General features: G+C 36.2%; 1 long non-coding RNA gene across 7 annotated transcripts in view; it reads left to right on the top strand.

Annotated features, from left to right (window-relative positions):
- Window positions 1–5079: 5079 nt before the first annotated feature.
- LOC112656522 (uncharacterized) overlaps window positions 5080–20083 on the top strand; it is a 64807-nt gene continuing 49803 nt past the window's right edge. For 3 of the 7 annotated variants that reach the window (XR_007408835.1, XR_007408834.1, XR_007408837.1), the window contains exons 1-2: window positions 5081–5125; window positions 6047–6090. This is a non-coding gene — a long non-coding RNA (uncharacterized LOC112656522). Of the gene's footprint in view, window positions 5126–6046; window positions 6091–20083 lie in introns of all 7 variants that reach the window. The other 4 variants (XR_007408838.1, XR_003134374.3, XR_007408836.1 and 1 more) reach the window with 3 other exon arrangements.

The raw sequence follows: 20083 nt of genomic DNA, 5'->3' as shown, positions 1-20083 counted from the left end.
TCTTTGAAAGATTGACAGAACTTGATGGAATTCATCTAGATTCAGCATTTTTAATGCTAAAATAAGCCTTTTTAGTCTCTAATTAGATCTTCTGAAGAACCCTAAGATCTCATTGAAATGCATTTCTTCACACTTTTGATTAACAAAAATTGACCCAAAACTTGAAATCATTGAGACCTGTCATTCATTGGAGAATAATTTGACTTTATTTTCTAAGTTGAATATTTTCGTGAATTGGACTTATCAGATTTCAAGAGGAACTAGTATAAACCAAAGAGGAGCCCTTGCATGTGTGCACTAGCAGACCTGGAGAATAATGTTCACAGCAGCACTGTTGGTAATAGCAAGAACTGGAAACAATCCAAATACTTAATGGGCGAATGAATATATAAACTGTAGTACATTCATTTTTATTATATAAAAGTGAAAATTAACACACAGAAACTTTGTGCATGAGTCTTAGTAATATTAGATTGAGTCCTATAGCAAGTACCAGAAGATTCCCTTTTGCAAAATGTTCACAAAAGTAAACAGTACTAGGCATACCTATTTAAGTAATGTCTATAAGTAAAATAAAAGCACAAAATTGAGAGTAGCAGTTATATATGTGCAAGAGAAGTGGCAAGAAGAGAAAGGAATAACACATAAATGTAATTGGTAATAGTCTAGATCTTAAGTTAGGTAGTGGCACTTAGGAATGTTCATTTTATTGGTCAAAAACAAATAAAATAATAAAATTAAATGAGAAGTCCATGCCTGACAATCATGTTTTATGAACAAAGTGTGAAGATTAATCCAGTGCTATGCACCCAAGATTTAATACGTATGTGTTTATATGTGTGTGAGTACATGTGTATGTATATGTATGTCTCTTATTTCTTATAATAGTTCTGCCTCCATATAAGTCCCTTAATGTTGATCTTTTTTTTTTTTTTCAGTGATGTTTTCTCCTTAATTACCTTTTGATCTTTCTTTGGCAACTTCTCTCAGAATGTGTGGGAAGCTTCAACACTGTTCTAAATCAGCTGTTGAAGTCTCTTAGAGAAAGATGGAAGATTTTTTTCTTTTTCTTTTCCTTTTATTTTTATTTATTTATCTTGTGTGTGTGTGGAGGGGAAGTCTAGCCATGCACATAGTTGAAGCATATTGGGAGACATCTCTTATTTTAAAGGCAAACAGGGCTCAACAAGACAGCTCTCCTCCATGGTTATCAAGTTAGTAAGAAATTACAATATCTTTGGAACTTTATACCAAGAACAAGCAGGACATGATCCCTCAATGCATCAAGGTGACCCATGTTGCTCAAAGAAATAACTTCCCAAAGCACTTGTGGAGTCTATTCTATATCAGAGCTCCAAAGGAAAGGCCAGATGTCTACAAATATATCTTTAGAGACTATACTGCATTCTAAGGCAGCTCTAATTTTTTTAGGGTTTTAAGTCAATGGTTTTAAACTTCAGTTGAGTGATAGAATCATCTGGAGGATGTTAAAAAAAAATTCCTGATGCACAGCCCTAACTCAGGCTGAATGGAATCAGAATTTTTAGGAGTGGAACCCAAGCATAATGGGTTCTAGATTTCCTCAAGTGATTCTAATGTTGAGACTACATTGATACCACAGCTTTAAGTGTAAGAAAGAACATAAGTAGGAGATTTAAAAATATCATCAAATCTCTGTACCCACCCTCAAACTGTACTACTTTTTTTTTTTTTAATTCTGGGCAGAGAATGATTCTATAATCATAGATATACTGGAGAGAAAAAGGAAATGAAAATGAGCTGGTCAAATTGATATAGAACATTTAAACAATTTCTTGCTAGAACGAGATTTCTATTGAACAGTTGAAGCCATCTTGCTGTCAGGGCACTGCGGATCCTGGCTGGAAGAATTTTAGTTCTCAGTGCTTCCACATTGTTTCATATTGGATTGTTTCATCTGATTACCTTATTGGCAACAATTACCACTTGGGTAACTCAGGGAATCTGATCAAGTTGAGTAATGGGAAAGTTCACACAAGGTTTTCTGCCTTCTTTCATTATTTTTCTTTTTCTCTCTTCCCTTCATTACCCCAGATCTGTTAGAGTTTAACTCTAATGATGAAATAGACACTCAGTACTTAGAGTTGACTTCTCCTTAACCACAAAAAGTTATTACAGTTCTGTTTGGGGACAAAATTTAAGCAATATGTCATTCACTGAATTGTGTTAATAGCAGTTACCATTTAGCAATGCTCATTGTGCATCACTGGACTTGGCGTGTTTATGTATATTGTCTCATAATTTTATGTAAAACTCTGTGAGGTCAATACTTTTCTCTCCATCGTAAAGATAGGGTGCTGGTGCTTAGGAAGGTTATGCAACTTGATCAAAATCAAACAGCTAATAGTGGAGAGACTACCTAAGATTTGGATCTAGGTTATCTTAACCCAATTCCCTTGCTTAAAATACTTAAACACTTCACTTAACTCCTTTTATTCTGTATGTAGAATTAGAATCTTCACATGGGAAGGGACCTTAAAGATTTTCTTGCCTAACCTAATGCATAACTACTCTGTCTTTCAGCTCTTCTTGAACCTGCTGAAGGATGAGAACCTTACTTCATTCTGAGAGAGCTGCTTCCATTTTCAGAAAGTTCTACAGAGAATTACAGTTATTCAGTGCTGTACTGCTGTGGGTAGTGCCTGGTTCTACTCATAGATCTCTTATATAATTGTTTAATTTCTTGTAGAGAAGAGGTGTAGTAGCTAAGTCTGATGTATAAATATGAGGATTTTTTTCCAAGATTATTTATTTACTTATTCATGAAAGACATACAGAAGAAGAAGCAGAGACATAGGCAGAGGGAGAAGCAGGCTCCATACAGGGAGCCAGATGTGAGACTCGATCCCAGAACTCTGGGATCACACCCTGAACTGAAGGCAAACATTCAACCACTGAGCCACCAGATATTAGTCACAGTAAGGCATCTGACATTAAAATGTTGGTGAGGGTTAAATGAAACAATATATAAAAAATGCCCTGTACTTACATATTAGTTATAATATGTTATATATAAGTTATAAACTTAAAACTTATAAAACATGTTAGGATTATTCCATCAGAGCTCAAGTATTCCTTTAGCACTTTGGGGATTTCCCTCACCACCTCTTTCTGAAACCACAAAAATAAAATAAAACTTCAGATAAGTGAAAACTGGTTCTAAATAATGAACCCGTTTTAAGCTAGGCTTCTATTTCTGTCTCATCTTTAACCTTTGTCCTCTTTTGAGCTCTAAATATGCATGATCCACTTAGTCTTATTTATCGTCCATTTTTGTTATAGTCCTTTCGGGATACCAGCTTGTTTGGATGGCTCACGAGTATTGGTCCAAATGTTGACAGGTTTTGATTCGGGTTGTATTAGCTCTAAGTTCTGCAATCTGAAGCCAAGTGTTTCTGGGATCTGAGGCCCTAATGGTGTACTCTGACCTCACTGCCCCTGAGCACTTGACCTCTAAAATGTTCGAGGATAGTTATGTATGCCCTCTCTAGAATAAAGGGTACTAGTCCCATCAGTCAGTTCTTATATAGCTTAGTCCTTCCTCATCAGTGTCGTTTGTCAATGCCCAGATTTTATAGTCCAGAACTGCCCAAAATATTCACTATCATGAAAGTTAACGAATTCATTCTCTGTGTGACCTAATTTCCTCATCACTTTTTTCTGTTCTCCATCTTGTGTGTATGTATGTAAAGAACTTTAGACCTTAACACAACTGTTGTCACTTAGATTTTCTTTTCCCAAATACCAGTATTTGAAGAATGCGGTTTCTCTATTTTTCTTTTCTTGGCTACTACTAAAAACAAGATGCGTTGGTTAAATATTTTCGTGGTTCAAGGGGCCAACTCAAACTACCTTATAAGTTAAAAATAGGGATTGAATTTTGAGGGTCAGGAGAGATCATAGAAAGTATAGGAACCAAGGTAGCTCCAAGAACATCAGCAGTAGAAAATTATAGTATTTTCCCTAGAGTTTAGTTTCCCAGGGATTTGTTGACCCATTTCATGGTGATATAAATCTTACAAACTCTCTTTAGAATTTTGACAATTATTCCATTATTTTTGTACTTTATATGATAAATACATGGCTTTAAGTAAGATTTTTTGTTGTTTTGTTTTTCCATTCTGTGTATTAGTTACAGTAGTGTCAGCCACTGTGAAGAGATTTCAAAAATTCAGTGAGTGTATTTCTCTTATATGAGATAGTTTGGGTTCAGGCCTTCCGAGTAGTCAGGTGTCTCTACTCCATACAGTCATTCTATTTTTAATCACCCTTTAACACTGTATTGTTTTCTACAAGTTACAACATCAAAAATAGCCAAAAGCAGCATTCATGATTGATGTTTTAAAATCTTCAATTTTCTTTTTTAAGACATAAGGAGATCTTTACATTTCTATTTTTTTAGTTCTGAGTTAATTTGCCTTTCTTTCTAATAAATGAAAGACTATATACCGTCATTCTCCTGTCATCTCTTACACATATTTAATTTCTAGAGTTCTAGAAACATTTGAGTATACTTGGTAAGAATAGGAATCAGATAAATTCAGCTTATAATTGGGTTGTCCATATATGCATTTTCCAGTTCCTGACCTCTCACTTAGTGTTTAGCCTACACTCATTTGTCTCTGCCTCTATCATTCATAAACTTTGCTCTCACAGAGATTGCCAATGATACCAGTTTTGTAAAATCTAATGAACTTTGAAATTTTCATGTAACTAAATGTTTTATTACAGTTGACTACTCCATTCTTTTTAAAGCACTGTCTGTCTTGGTATCCTTGATGTTACACTGTCCAGAATGTCATCTCCCTACTTGGATGCTCCTTGTTAGTCTTTATTAACTCCTGTTTTTTGTCCATTCTCTAAATACTGGAATTTTTCATCACTCAATCTAGAATACTCTTCTTTTCTTACTCTATATGCTCGTTCGCTTTAAATACCATTATCTATCTGAAACTCGGGTCTTAGATTCTGACGCTTTTCTGAGCTCTAGATATAGTTCTAATGGTTCTATATACTCTGAATGTCCACAGGCATATGAAACTCAATGTCCTGTCTGAAAACAACTTCTCCAGTTTTCCTCATATTAGTAAGTGACACCTGCACTGATTTATACTGGACATTCATTCAACAGTTATTTATTATTAAGTATCTGTTTTGTGCTAGGTGTTATTCTAGGTATGAACTTATAGCACAAGAAAATCTTTACCTTTGTTCACATCCAAAAATCCATCATCAAATCCTGTCCAGTCCACTGCCAAAACTTTCTCAAATATATCTACTTTTTTTTTTTTTTAAGATTTTATTTAGGGTTACCTGAGTGGTCCGTAGTTGAGCGTCTGCTTTTGGCTCGGGTCATGGTCCTGGGATCAAGTCCTTCATCAGGCTTCCTCAGAGAGTCTGCTTCTTTCTCTGCCTGTGTCTCTGCCTCTCTCTCTCTCTGTCTCTCATGAATAAATAAATAAAATCATTAAAAACTATTTATTTATTTATTTGAGAGAGAGAATAAGTGAAGAGAGAGCACAAGCAGGGAGAGGGCCAGAGGGAGAGGGAGAAGCAGATTCCCCACCAAGCAGGGAACCCAAAAAGGGATTCGATCCCAGGACCCTGGGATCATGACCTGAGCTGAAGGCAGATGCATAACTGACTGAGCCACCCAGGCACTCCTCAAATATATCTACATTTGTCTATCTCCACTGCTCCCTATCATAGTGTAAGTCACTCTGTATATTTGCTCATAGCACTTAGGAAAGTGGATTCCTCCCTGCAATGCAGCAGGAGCCTCTTAGTGGCATCGCTGCTCCCATCCTTGCCATCCTCTTAGCCATTTCTACATAGAAGTCATAAAAATCATTGAAAATGTAAATAAATTCTATTGTTTAATGGTTCAAACCATATTTAAAATAAAATCCAGTATGTGTGTGTGTATGTGTGTGTGTATATAAATATGTGTGTGTGTGTGTGTGTATATATGTATATATATATATATATATATTTTTTTTTTTACTAGGGGCAAGAAGAGTCTCTCTTTGCCTCTCTCAGTGCAGTTTTTCTGTGAGTATCATGCTCTAGCCACAAAAGTATTGTTGTCATTGTATTTTTGTTTTTGATTTTCCAGCCCTTTTTTCATTTCTTTTTCTGGGAAGCTCCAAATTTTCATCGATCTCATCTTCAATATTCACTTTTTTTTAGGGATGTTTTACCTGACTTCTTACTTATACTGTGTTCTTACTATATCTTATTCATTTCCTTCATAGTGACTACAAGAATTTAATTGTATATTTATTTATATATTTATTTATAATCTCACCAACTAAACTATAAAATCCATGAGGGTAGAAATCTTCTCTGGTTTGTTTATTTTAGACCCAACTTTCAGCATAATGCCTGAAATATAGTAGTCATCCATTCTATATTGCTGAACAGATGAATGACTCATCTTAAGTAAATTTACAAAAATATCAAATTTTCTACAATCATCTAAAAAGAGGTTGTATTTATCCATGCTTCCTGTTTTTGTTTTTGTTTTTTTTTCCAAATTAAAATTTCATGGATCCCTGGGTGGCATAGCGGTTTAGCGCCTGCCTTTGGCCCAGGGCGCGATCCTGGAGATCCGGGATCGGATCCCACTCGGGCTCCCGGTGCATGGACCCTGGTTCTCCCTCTGCCTATGTCTCTGCCTCTCTCTCTCTCTCTCTCTCTCTCTCTCTCTCTCTCTCTGTGACTATCATAAATAAAAACAATAAAAAAAAAACAAATTAACATTTCAATCTTTATTTATGTAAGACTTTTAGAAACTATGGGTATAAATATTAAATCACCCAAGCCTGGGTGAAATTTGATTGAGAATACAGATTAAGGGAAACTGAATTTTTAAAGTCACTTTCTGAAGTTTAGATGGAAAGGATATTGGGCACTCATGAAAAAATGATATATATACATATCAGTGTAGGTGCTCTGCTCACAGATTCATTTCCTATGAAACATAAGAGAGACAAACTTGGAGAATTACAAAGGAAGGAAAAATCCTAATCAAATAGAAACTGTTGTTCAAATAGAATATTAGCTAAAATGATCCAATCAGTTGCTTGAGCCAATTTTTTTTTCTTTAAGCTATTCATGCCAGAACACAACCTTTCAGAGCATTAAGAATCCATATTACATTCCAAGTGTTTACCCAACAGATGGGAGGATTTGAAACATATTCCATGAAAATGGGATGAGGATAGTAAAGGTTACTGCTTAGTCACCAGTGTTAGCACAATTTACTCATAATGGGGCTATATTTCTCAAGATAAACATTATTTATTTGTATTCCAAGGCATGTTTGGCTGTTATATGAGTCAACCTAAAATAAGTTCAAATTGCTGGATCTTTGATTTCATCATTATTCAAGATTATACCATGGAATGCAACATAACATGCAGAAATTTTCCTAAATAGTACAAAAAGTAAAAAAAACAAACAAACAAAAAAACAAAAAAAAAAAAACCCATCATGGAATAAATTAGACCCTAAGCTTTGTTTTCATATTTCTCTAATGACCTCAAATAATCAGAGTTTCATGTGGGTGATAAGTGATGCAGTTTTAGGTTTTCATTTAAAACAAAATCATTGGAACACCTGGGTGGCTCAGCAGTTGAGTGTCTGCCTTTGGCTCAGGGTGTGATCCTGGTCCTGTAATCGAGTTCTGCATTGCGCTCCCTGCAAGGAGCCTGCTTCTCCCTCTGCTTATGTCTCTGAGTCTCTGTGTCTCTCATGAATATATAAATTAAAAATTTTTAAATATTATTGCCTGTCATTGTAAAACACAGTAGCAGATTCCATCGCAACACATCTCTGGCAAGGCTGGGCCAAGTTCCTTCCACAGTTGGGAGGAATTCCCCAATATGGCTGTCTCTTGGCTGCTCCAGGACAGGAGTGGGGTGGGGTAACCCCACTCCTGCCCAGGCACTTGGCTGCTAATGTCTTGCAATCGGATTTTGTGACCAAGTAGAATTTTTTTCCAGAAATGAAGTTGGGTTCGATATTAGGAAATCCGGTATATTCAACATATTAATAAACCTTATTCCTAAGGTCAGCATCTTATTTAATGGGAAAAAGACTGGTGGCATTTCCACTAACATAGAAGCAGGGATGCTATAGGAGTATTATGTTACCCCTGACACCCACTCTCCAGAACCTGCAGCTCCTCTGGCCTCCACCTAGTCCTGGCCTGGCACCAGGGTGTCCATGGAGCTCCAAACCCGAATCCCTGTGCCTCTCATCCCTACCAGCTGCTGGAGGTCCCCACAAGCTGCTGTGTCCATGCCCCATGCTTCCTGTTTTTAATTAATAATTCATCTTGAATATAATTCAATGCACAGTTGACCCTGGAACAACATGGGTTTGAACTGTGTGGTCTACTTACACATGGATTTTTTAAAAAATATTTTATTTAAATTCAGTTTGCCAGCATAGGATAACAGCCATTGATCATCTCGTTGTACACATGGATTTTTTACATTTACTGTAAGTGTGTTTTCTCTTCCTTATGATTTACTTAATGAAATCTTCTTGGTCTAGCTTACATTATTGTAAGAATACAGTATGGAATATATGACGTACAAAGTGTGTATTAACTGTGTTATTGCTACTGGTCAATCATAGGCTATTAATAGGGTTTTGAGGAATCAAAAATTATAGATGGATTTTCAAATGTGTGGGAGTAGGTGTCCCTAACCCTCATGTTGTTCAAGGGTCAACTGTATAGCTTAGAGTAAAAATAATTTTAAAAGTGTAGAATAGTCAACCCCCCAGGAAAAAGGAGTGATGAGTTGACCGTAGGAAGACCCATGGACAAAGCATTGGACCCCTAGTGATGAGGCTTACTTGGTAGTTTTTGAACATCTCAGTCATTATGGCAGGCATAAGGGACCTAACTTCCTTTTCTTTTTTCCATCCACAGAAGTTTTTCAGTTGAATTGCTTGAGTTTCCAGTCATATAATTATGTCTTTTGAAATAATTTTGCTTTCTTTCCAATGTTCATAGTTCTGTTACCACACCCATCATTTCTGATTTATTAGAGAGTATTGACTTTCTTGAGTAACTAAACTCAGTCTCTAGAGATCCTATGATAAAACCAATTCCTTTAGGACATACTTCAGAATCATTTTTCCAACTACTTAATTGTAGCTTAAAAAAAAATCAAATCACATCTACCAAGTTTCCAGTCTTTGTTTAATATATGTTGATTAGTATAGTCTAAAACAAATGGGAAAGCACAGTTTCTATTTAGAACTTATAGTTTATGTGGTTACAATTTACTGTTTCAAATGGTCCATTTGAGTTTCATTGGCCTTTTTTATTTGTCAATTTGTTTAAGAACAGAATGATGGCTTCCTGGTGAAAGGAGAGAAGTAGTAAGGAAGTCTAATTTGTGAATTTCCAAGATAAAACCATTTTTTGATTCTAGAAAAAAAAAGTGAATGGGAACAAATATACAGTAAATGACATATACTTCTTAAAATTAGAGATTACTAAAATTTCTTTTGAATAAAGAACACAGGAATGGGAGTATTTAAGGAAGACTGTCAATTTTTAAGAATGCTTAAACACTGACACCTTATACACACACACACACACACACACACACACACACACTCTCACAATTTGGCACCCAGGTGTCATTTTTCATTATGCAGGTGTGGCTGAAGTGATTGTCAACAGCACTGGCTTCCATCACTGCTTAACTAAATGGGCAATCTTTTCAGGTCTCCATCTGTTATTGGCAGGACTTTTCTTTCCCTGAAGGAAACATTTGCTTGAGATGATTAACCCTGTGTTTAGATACTTTTTGCCATTGAAATCTAAGTGCCACTGTAGGTCCCTAGCAGTTCAAGCTTTGTTATTTTAGACCTGGTCTCATACTTCTACTTACTTGGGATTTCTCTCATGAAGTGAACTTTGTTTACATATTTATCTTTTCCTTACCCTATAAAAACTTTAAGAGTAGTGACCACATTAGCTGCATCCTTGCATCCTCTTTAAGGCTTAATATGAGGTCTTATTTGCAGAACAAGCACAATAACATTTCTTTATTTGATTTTTTTTTCTGTACATATCTTGTCTCTGGAACTAGTTTCGTGATGACAAGGGCAGTGACTTACGTGGGTTAAAAAATGGTCTAAAGTTTCCTTTCACCCTTACAAAGTGGTTCCTATAAGACAAGAAGGGCTTCCAATATGTATGGCTATTTCCCATTAAAAATCCTGTACTGGGGATCCCTGGGTGGCGCAGCGGTTTAGCGCCTGCCTTTGGCCCAGGGCGCGATCCTGGAGACCCAGGATCAAATCCCACATCGGGCTCCCGGTGCATGGAGCCTGCTTCTCCCTCTGCCTATGTCTCTGCCTCTCTCTCTGTCTCTCTCTCTGCGACTATCATAAATAAATAAAAATTTAAAAAAAAATCCTGTACTGGAGGTAATTTAACCTTTAGCCGTGCTACAGAAACTTACTTCCTCTGTTTACTCTTGCCGTGGATCCTGACCCACTGCCTTCTGCTCTCATTCCTTGGCCTGATGTGCTCTGATTTTTTCACTTTCAACCACAGTCCACTTGACCGAGTATTTATCTTTCTCAGTGCAGGCTAGCTTGAATTGTCATGCCTGAGCTGGAACGCTCTGGCACCACTACTGTGGCTTTCTCAGTCTTCACTCCTTGTCAGGGCTTCCCAGGCTAAGAGCTAATTAGTCTGACTCAGTCCCTGAGTCAACCACCCAATATGTGCTGATTGCCACAAAGTCAATATCCTTGCTTAACTCTACTAAGTAAATGGCATTCTCAGTGCTCCATTTTTCCTTTTGTCCCCAACCCTGCCTTGCACTGTTTTTTTGTGACACATTCCAGCAATTATTTAAAACACCAGCACCTAACATAATGCTATGTACTGAGAAGACATCCAATACATATTTATTTATTTATTTATAAAAGATTTTATTTATTTATTCATGAGAGACACACAGAGAGAGAGGCAGAGACATAGAGGGAGAAGCAGGCTCCCTGCGGGGAGTCTGATGTGGGGCTCCTTCCCAGGACTCTGAGATCATGACCTCAGCCAGAGGCAGATGCTCAACCACTAAGTCACCCAGGTGCCCCAACATCCAATACATTTTAGATACAAAGAGGAAATGTTTACTATAATGGTGTGGAGGCTGTTAGGGAAAAATCCTTCATCTCCCACCACTAAACTCCAAGGAATTTTTGTCATTCATCTGTGCTTTTTTTTTTTGTGTGTGTGATAATTGTATTTACTTCCATTTTTGGTAAAAATTGGTTAGCTGTAACCTCCCCAAGCACACTTATAAATAATGGACATTATATTTAGAAGAATACATGGCAGAGTTGGAACCACCAGGCCATTTTTTAGCAACGTGATTTTTGGGGGGGGGGAGCGTTTCCAGAAAACTCTGTAGTTAACCTGTCATTTTTTCAGCCAATTCTGCTCTCATAACTTCCATGGAAATATACTCTTGATAAATGAAGAAACATACTGTGTGGAGTGGGATTAGTGAGGGCTACTCTGATCACCCCAGGTCACGAAGAAACAGACCACTTACTCCATAGACTCTGGCAGAGCACCTGCTTATTCCAAAGTCAGCTTTTAGTATCATCCAGTACCTACATCCAGAGAGTTTTAAAATATACTGTGTGATGACCTCAAATTTGGATTTTGCTGAACCAGCATGAATTGGGATTGGTATTTCAAAAGTGATGCATTTGAGTCCCAGAAATTTGATGAAAACAAACCAACCCAGGGAGCTAAGGTCTCATGAGCATATAAGGCCTTTCTCCTTAAGAAAGGAAATGGTAGGGAGTAAAAACCAGAAAGAGAAAATTTAGAAGTAAAAATTGAAGGGACAGTGTCAGGTAGTTATATTGAGTTGATTACCCCACCATAGTCTGTTGATCCATTTCCCCAAGGGTTATTGTTTCTACTTGGTTTGGGTCAGCATTTCAGGACACTGTGATTCCCTTTCTGAAAAAAAACAAAAAAACCCCCAAAAAACAACTAGAGAAAAATTAGCATTTTGCATCATGAAGGTAATGTTAGTGGTTCATCCAGCACTTGAAGTCATCCCAGGTCCAGGTAGTAGGACAGACAGTGGGGCAGCCTGTGGTTAGACTGTGTTTCTCTGAAGGACCTGGTCCAGTGATTGGTTTTTAAAAACTTTGGCATGAGTTTGTTATTCTGTAACATCACTCTTTTCATTCTTTCATTCTTTTTTCTTTTAAATTTTGTCAAGTTATTATAGATTCTTTTAGATCACATGTGCATCTCCTCTGAAATCTACCTTTCTTTGAACAAGTTATTGCCAATAGGACAGGGAGTGGTGAATTGCTTCTTGTTGTGGACAGGAAGGACACTGCTTCCGTCCTCATGTTCTTCTGCCTGGCATTTTTTTCTTCTGTACCATGTGTCCTAGCTTCTCAACTGTTTTTTTTTTTTTTTTTTCTTCTCAACTGTTCTTAAAAGCAAGGAATCATCTGAGCTTTGCCCATCTCCAGCACTTCCTGCAAGGCCAGGCATCTTCCTGCAAGGACTTGCTGGTGCTCGGAACAGTTTTCTGATGGATCAGGGTCTCTGTTGCCTCTGGGATGCTGGCTTGGGCTTGGGCGTGGGGAGGGGGATCCTCACTCTTCTTGGATGCCTTTATTTTTACAACAGATTTGCAACATGTATAATCTCCTGCTGTGTAACTCCTGCCAGGAATGTGAATGGACAGTTTGTTGGCATGACAGTGGTATCACAAGGAGTTTCATGGTCCTCTTTTCCTTTTCTTATAGTGATCTGTTTAGTTCCTAGAACTCCAAATTCTGTATGTTCCAACAGAGGTAAGCCACTTCGAGGACATGTGTCAGTCTCCAAGTGCACCAACCCCCAAAGATGGATTTGTCTTCAAGAAACTTTCTTGCAAACCTGGGTTCCAGCACATGCAGAGGAGATTCTGGTTTCCCTCTCTGAGCTCCTGCTTCATGGTGCAACATATTGGCTCTCCTGCATGTTTGTGAGATAGGTAACTAGAATCCAAGTGACTTGAGACACAATTTTCTCCTTTCAAACTAATTTATTTGAGTGGAGTTCTATGTCCAGTGCTAACTTAAATGCACTAAACCTTAGTTAATCCTCTAGTAAAGAAAATGTTCAGAGAAGTATTTATTTTATATAACTACTACTTTCTTAACTTGGTTTTCTTCTTGATTTATCATTTTCATGGACAGATTGTTTTCCCTTTAGCCAATCCATTGATTTTTCATGTTTAATTTATCCACGGAGACACCACTAAGTTTGAGGGATGTTATTTCTTTTTGTTTGGTTCTGTTTATGGCACTATCAATGGCATTTGTTAGAAGGTTTTCTCTATCTAAAATTCACTTTCTGGGATCCCTGGGTGGCGCAGTGGTTTAGAGCCTGCCTTTGGCCCAGGGCGCGATCCTGGAGACCCGGGATCGAATCCCACGTTGGGCCCCGGTGCATGGAGCCTGCTTCTCCCTCTGCCTGTGTCTCTGCCTCTCTCTCTCTCTCTCTCTCTCTCTATCATAAATAAATAAAAAAATTAAAAAAAAATTTTAAAATTCACTTTCTATCTTTGCCTACAGGGAAATCTTCTCTATATGTATTATAGAAGTTCTTCATATGAAGGGAGAAAATACCTAATTTGATTTGGAAGATTCCTTAGGAAATTGTGTCCATTGATTTATTGGGATCTTGCCAAATCCAGTCAATCAATGTTAATCACACATTGTAGTTATGAAGAGATTTGTTAAAGTTCTCCATTTTAAAGACTTTATAATCTAGGGACAATGACTTATCCAAATATCTATAATACAAACTATATTACATACTTCAGTTTATTTTTTTTTTAGAAATTCTTTCATTTTTTTCTATTCGCATCTCTTAGAGACAATGTTACCTTTAAAAAAATCTTACTCCTCAGTTTTTAGAGGAATATTATATGGAAGTTAATTTACATTAATAATAGTCTCTAAATTCAATTACTATTAATAATTTTGCCTGCATTTAGTTTTTAATTTCCTGTAATAGACTTTACTGTTTTCCAGAGTTATCAATCATTGGCATATTCTAAAATTTATACTTAGATATATAATGCCTATACACTAGTAAGGAAAAACTTGGGATTTGAAAACCAACTCTTTTGACTTAAAATTAGGTTTACCCACTTTACCATTGATACTTTTCGATGCTATATTATGCCCTAAATTAGTGGTCCTTGATATTTTTTTGGTAATACCTCCTTTTCTAATGTGATGCCAGTTTTGGAGGTTTTTTTTTTTCTCAAAACAAACAAACAAACAAACAAACAAAAAAACAGGGGCACCTGGATGGCTCAGTCAGTTAAGAATCTGATTCTTGGTTTAAGATCAGGTCATGATCTCAGGGTTGTGGGATAGGGTCCATGCTGAAGGCAGAGTCTGCTTGGAATTCTCTGTCTCCTTCTCCCTCTGCCCCCATCCCTGCTTACACTATCTGTCTCTAAATAAATAAAAAAATTAAAAAATGCATATGTGAATATACACTTAGAATTTTGCATACAATTTCAGATGTGTTTGTAGACTCTCTAAAGCCCATCCATGAACTCTCTTGGAAGCTTTGCTATAAATTCATGTAATCAGCATCCTGAGAGGACAAAGTGGAGCCTGACATTAGAGAACGCATTGAATATTATTTGAATCACAAATCTTCCACATAAGTGCCAATGAAATAATGCTAAGAGATCAGGAATGAGATCAGTTTGAGATTTATAAGACAGGAGTAAAAAAGGAATAGTCAAAAGCCACACTAGAATTATTTGTAAAGGGATGTGACATGTGACACATTCTAGAGATGGTAAGAGAAGAGATTGTTTTTGAGAAGACAGATTTTTAAAGCAGTTTTTACTCTTATTGGTAATTCAGTATCCAATGTCGATATTAGTAACACAGCCCTGCATAAAGTGAAAAGGGGTTTTTTGATCATAAAAGAAGGCATTTAAAGCCCTCTGAATCAGTGAATCATTGAAACCTTTCAGAAGAGAGAGTTATAACTAGCAGAGCAGTAATAAAATTTCACTCTTATCAAAGCTTACCTTTGTTTAACATTTAATGTTCATTATGTATTACTATTTGAAGGATCATTGGATTTATTTAAGACATAAATACGACTAATTCAAAATTTATTCCACTACCCATGGATCTCATCACTACACACCCAAATTTCAAAGATTAATCACGCAAATAAAAAAAATCCACAATTTACCAGTAGCTTTTAAATATCACTTATAAGTCATAGCTTACATTGTCATATAGCTTCTGTATCAATAATGTAATTTTTTTCACTAGAATAATAGAATTCTCATGTTTTAAACTGTTTTCAATTTTATTAATTTTGATTTGGAAGCTTGAGGTGAATTTAAAGTATGAAAATTTACAGAAATTTATCAAATGCTCCTGATTTTAACCAAAGTATATGCAGATCTTCCATATAGAAATGACACTTAAACCAAGCTTTATAGGTTGTCATGACAACATGAATAGTATTCCTTGAGGAAGGATTTGAGCTTGATCATATTTGCAGTTGTCCTGGCAACATGACAATCTGACTTCATAAATGAGATGTCACTTACTTAGCCAGTTAAACAGGTTTTAAGTTGATTGGACTTCTGGTTTAGATGATTGGATATATATAATATATTATATATTTATATATAAATTTATTAATATTTATATAAACATATATATATGTAAGAAAAATGATCACTATTTTAAAAATAGATCCAAAAATATAACAGTAGAGGCTGAGAAGAGAGGTACATATCAAAGTAGGAAAAAAGATGTGAGAATGAGATTGGAAATGGAAGACAAGGAATAAGAGAAGGGAAAAAGGAAAAAAAGCTAATTAAATAGGGAAAAGGAGGGTGGTACTAATGAGTCAAAGAATTTCACTGTACCATCACTGGATAGGAAAGGTTAAATATGGGAGCAGAGGAGAGAGTTTCCATGGAAACATTAGGGCACCTTGACTTAACAAACAGGAGTGCCCCATTGTGTTTTAACTCTCTTGTTGTTATTGTCATTATTATCAGGAACATCAGATGGAATATCATTCTAGAATCACACCAGAAGCATTTACATGTATCTGACAAAGGAGTTTTGAAGGAAACAGCTTCAAGCTAAATGGATTTGGTACAACAGAAAACAACTCTTTATACAATATCACTTTTACACATGGACAACTACAAATAAATCTCACATCAATCAGAGCAGTGGTGAATATAGATTTTAACTATAAATGGTAATAGTTACTGCTTCCAAACTACTCAGATATCCAGGTTGAAATATGAATTGAGTGATTTTACTTTCTTCAATGAGTATTTTTATATTACTGGAGAACTTTGATAAAATGAGACAAAAGTAAATGACAGTGTAGATTTCTGTTTGTGTATCTGTGTGTGTGTGTACACACGCACACAGATATGTGGGTAAAACTCTGCTGTCTTCATATGTTTTTATATTATGCCATACTTTTATTTTTTATTTTTATTTTATTTTATTTTTTTAAAGATTATTTGAGAAAAAGAAAGGGGGGGAGGTGATGAGCTGGGGGGAGGCGCAGAGGGAGAGGGAGAAGCAGACTCCTAGCTGAGCAGGGATCCCGATGCAGAACTCAATCCCAGGACCTTGAGATCATGACCTCCGCTTAAGGCAGACGCTTAACCAACTGACCCACCCAGGTGCCCCTACAACACCTCTTTCTGATGTGCATTATCATTTCCATTTTACAAGTGAGAACAAACAAAAAACAAAAACAAGAAACAAAACTTCAGAGGAAAAGTTATCCCTTGTGACACAGAAGGTGAGAGACAGACAAGGAATTCAATCAAACACAGGCCTCTGGACTCTAAAGTTTGTATACATTATGCTTTGGTAGGATACCTATGGAAGCTCTGTGATTTCATCTAGTTGTGGAGCTCATTAGTACAATTCTCTTTCAGAATTTTAACCCTCACCTCATTCCACCAGTCTTTATACCCATACATGCCTTGTCCGACATAGTGTCTTGGTAGGCAGCACAAACCCAGGCTGGATCTGAGCTGTTGTTGCCCGTGGTAACAGGCTGCCTCTGAGACTGGGTTCAGTTCAGATGTCAGATCACCCTGGAAACACACCGGGGAGACTTTGGAATTATTCATAATTACCACAAATTGAAAGTGATGAGAAAATTGGTGCTATTTCCCTATCAATCTCTAGAAAGATTATCATGCTATCTTCTTACTACCAGGTTTGGCTTTTTTTTTTTTTTTTAATTCTTACTGTGAACATTTCTTCCATAAGCATCAACATTAATTTTTGTTTTACAACAGTCTTTGTTTTACAACACTCCAGTATGCCTCCAGTTATTTCAAGGTTTGCAGTAAAGTTCTTAATTTCCAAACAATATTAAATGTGGTTAAACTTTGCTTTAACTTTTCATTATGGAAGATCTCAAGCATATTAAATAGAGAAGAGTAATGAATCTCTGTGTACCTATTGATCCAGGCATGTCAGTTATCAATAAATATCAAGTCTTATATCATTTATATTCTCTCCCACCCCTCCCTCATGCCCACCTAAGGAGTATTTTATAGCAAATGCAGCTATTGTCTCATGTGAGCTTGATTAAATTTTAGTTAAATTATAATGTCATAGGAACAATTGGACAAAGAAGAAAAATGAAGAAGAAAACATAGGAACAATACAAAAAAACTCAGCAAAAGGCAGTGAAACTTCTTGTTTTTATTTTGTTCCAAGGAGACAAAAGCCATGTATCTTTTATCCATTTTTATAACAATATTTATTTTTAAAGATTTTATTTATTTATTTCTGAGAATACACAGAGGAGAGAGAGAAGCAGAGACACAGGCAGAGGGAGAAGCAGGCGCCATGCAAGGAGCCTGACATGGGACTCGATCCTGGGTCTCCAGGATCAGGCCCCAGGCCGAAGGCGGCGCTAAACCGCTGCACCACCCAGGCTGCCCAATATTTATGGTTTTGATGATGACTATGATGATGATCACTTTGCTAAAATGTGTAGCAAATAATTCCTGAGTATTAGACACTGAGAGAGAGAGAATAGGTTGTAGCAATCCCCAGATGGTAAGAAACTGGAAATCAGTGATGAGTTTGCAATATAAAGCACTATTGTGTTTTCTATTACTGACCAAATCAAGGGAGCATTTTCTTAGTACTGGGGGAGATGTTTTTGGCAACAGAATATTTTTGTGTACTGTATATTATATTCATGACAATCTCTATAGTAGCCAAACAACTTTGGCATTAAAACTTCTTTTTTGTGACTAATAAAAGAGGTATTTTAGATTTATTTGCTTTTGTCTTTCTCATCAGTAACTACCAATAATAAAGCTGCAACTTTATAATGCTTCTTAATTATCAAGTTGTTGAAACACTTTTAATGTATTTCAGTGGTAATAAAAATACCCTATCTGCATTGCAGTTCTTACTTTGTAGGATATGTCTAAATATTTAAAAAATATTTCTGTTCTTAGTCATGCTGATGTATTGAAGACACATATAAATTGGTTAATAATTTGGCATATCAAAAAACCTAATAAGAAGATATTCAATATATTCATTGTTATTTTTTATAGTTCAGTTCAATTCCCAGTTTAAAATATCAGTGTTAAATCTGGACAAATTTATGCTTCATTAAAATCCAGTATTAATTTCAATGTTATGATAATATGAACCAACAGCTGTCAGTTCTTAAAAATGTAGTAAACATGGGATCCCTGGATGACTGGGCGGCGGTTTAGCACCTGCTTTTGGCCTGGGAGTGATCCTGGAGACCCGGGATCGAGTCCCACATCAGGCTCCCTGCATGGAGCCTGCTTCTTTCTCTGCCTGTGTCTCTGCCTCTCTCTCTCTCTCTCTCTTCTCTGTCTCTCATGAATAAATAAATAAAATCTTTAAAAAAATGTAAACAAATCAGGCTGTACATCAGTTAGCCAATATAGAAAATAGCTTTTTTTTTTTTTTTTACATTTTATGGGAATTTTTCTAAATGCCTCAAATTCAATTCATAGTAATTATAATAGCTTTGGTTCAAAAGTAGTATCATTGATATTTGACTAAATATTTTGACTTTATAATTTAAAATGGCTGGTTCTAGATATGAACACATTCTATAATAAAAGTTTGTGTTTATCTTACAGCATTTTTATTTTAAGGATAATTTTATAAATCATATATGCACAACAGATAATTTGTATAAAGATAAATTAAGTAAAGATATATACAATAACCCATGGATCTCAACCTGGGGCTCTCTTTTAGAATCACTTGGAGGGTTTATGAAAATACAGATCACTGGGCCCAACAACACAGTGTCAGTTTCAGGAGGTCTGTGGGGACCTCAGTATTTTCCTTTCTAATAAGTTTCCAGGTGCTGTTGATGTTGCTGGTCCAGAGACCACACTTTGAGAACTTCCACAGTAGACTAGTATGTTCTAAGAATTACAGGGTTAAAGTTGTAATAATTATGGAAAGGTCTTTTTAAAATGGGTTAATGCATGGGAAAAGATATAAAGACAAGGGTTGCCACTAATTCTAATACTTTCCCCAATCACCTCACTCCCTCTCTCTCCAGGGCTCTATTCCCCTCCTCTTCTCTTTATTGCATATCTGTCCTCTTCTCAAACATTCCAAATCCCTTCATCTCTCCACACCCTTAGCTGATAATAATGCTTTAACTTTACCTGAGTTAATTAAGGAAATCAGAAGAGAACTTCATCCTCCTGCTACCATATTTACTAACTGGCTCACCCTTGGACTCATATATTTTAACTTTCATCTTGTTACAATCGATGTACTTTCCCTGTTCCAGTCTATGGCTAACCCCTTCACTTACATACTACACCTTACTCCCATCCCCCCACCCCCACAAGATTTTGCTCCCACACTTATTCACACTTATTCTTGTCTCCTGATTTTCTTCTTATCTCACTTGCATTTC

The sequence above is a fragment of the Canis lupus genome, chromosome 37, assembly GCF_003254725.2.
Source record: "Canis lupus dingo isolate Sandy chromosome 37, ASM325472v2, whole genome shotgun sequence".
Taxonomy (NCBI): Eukaryota; Metazoa; Chordata; class Mammalia; order Carnivora; family Canidae; genus Canis; species Canis lupus.
This window is presented reverse-complemented; position numbering and strand designations above follow the sequence as displayed.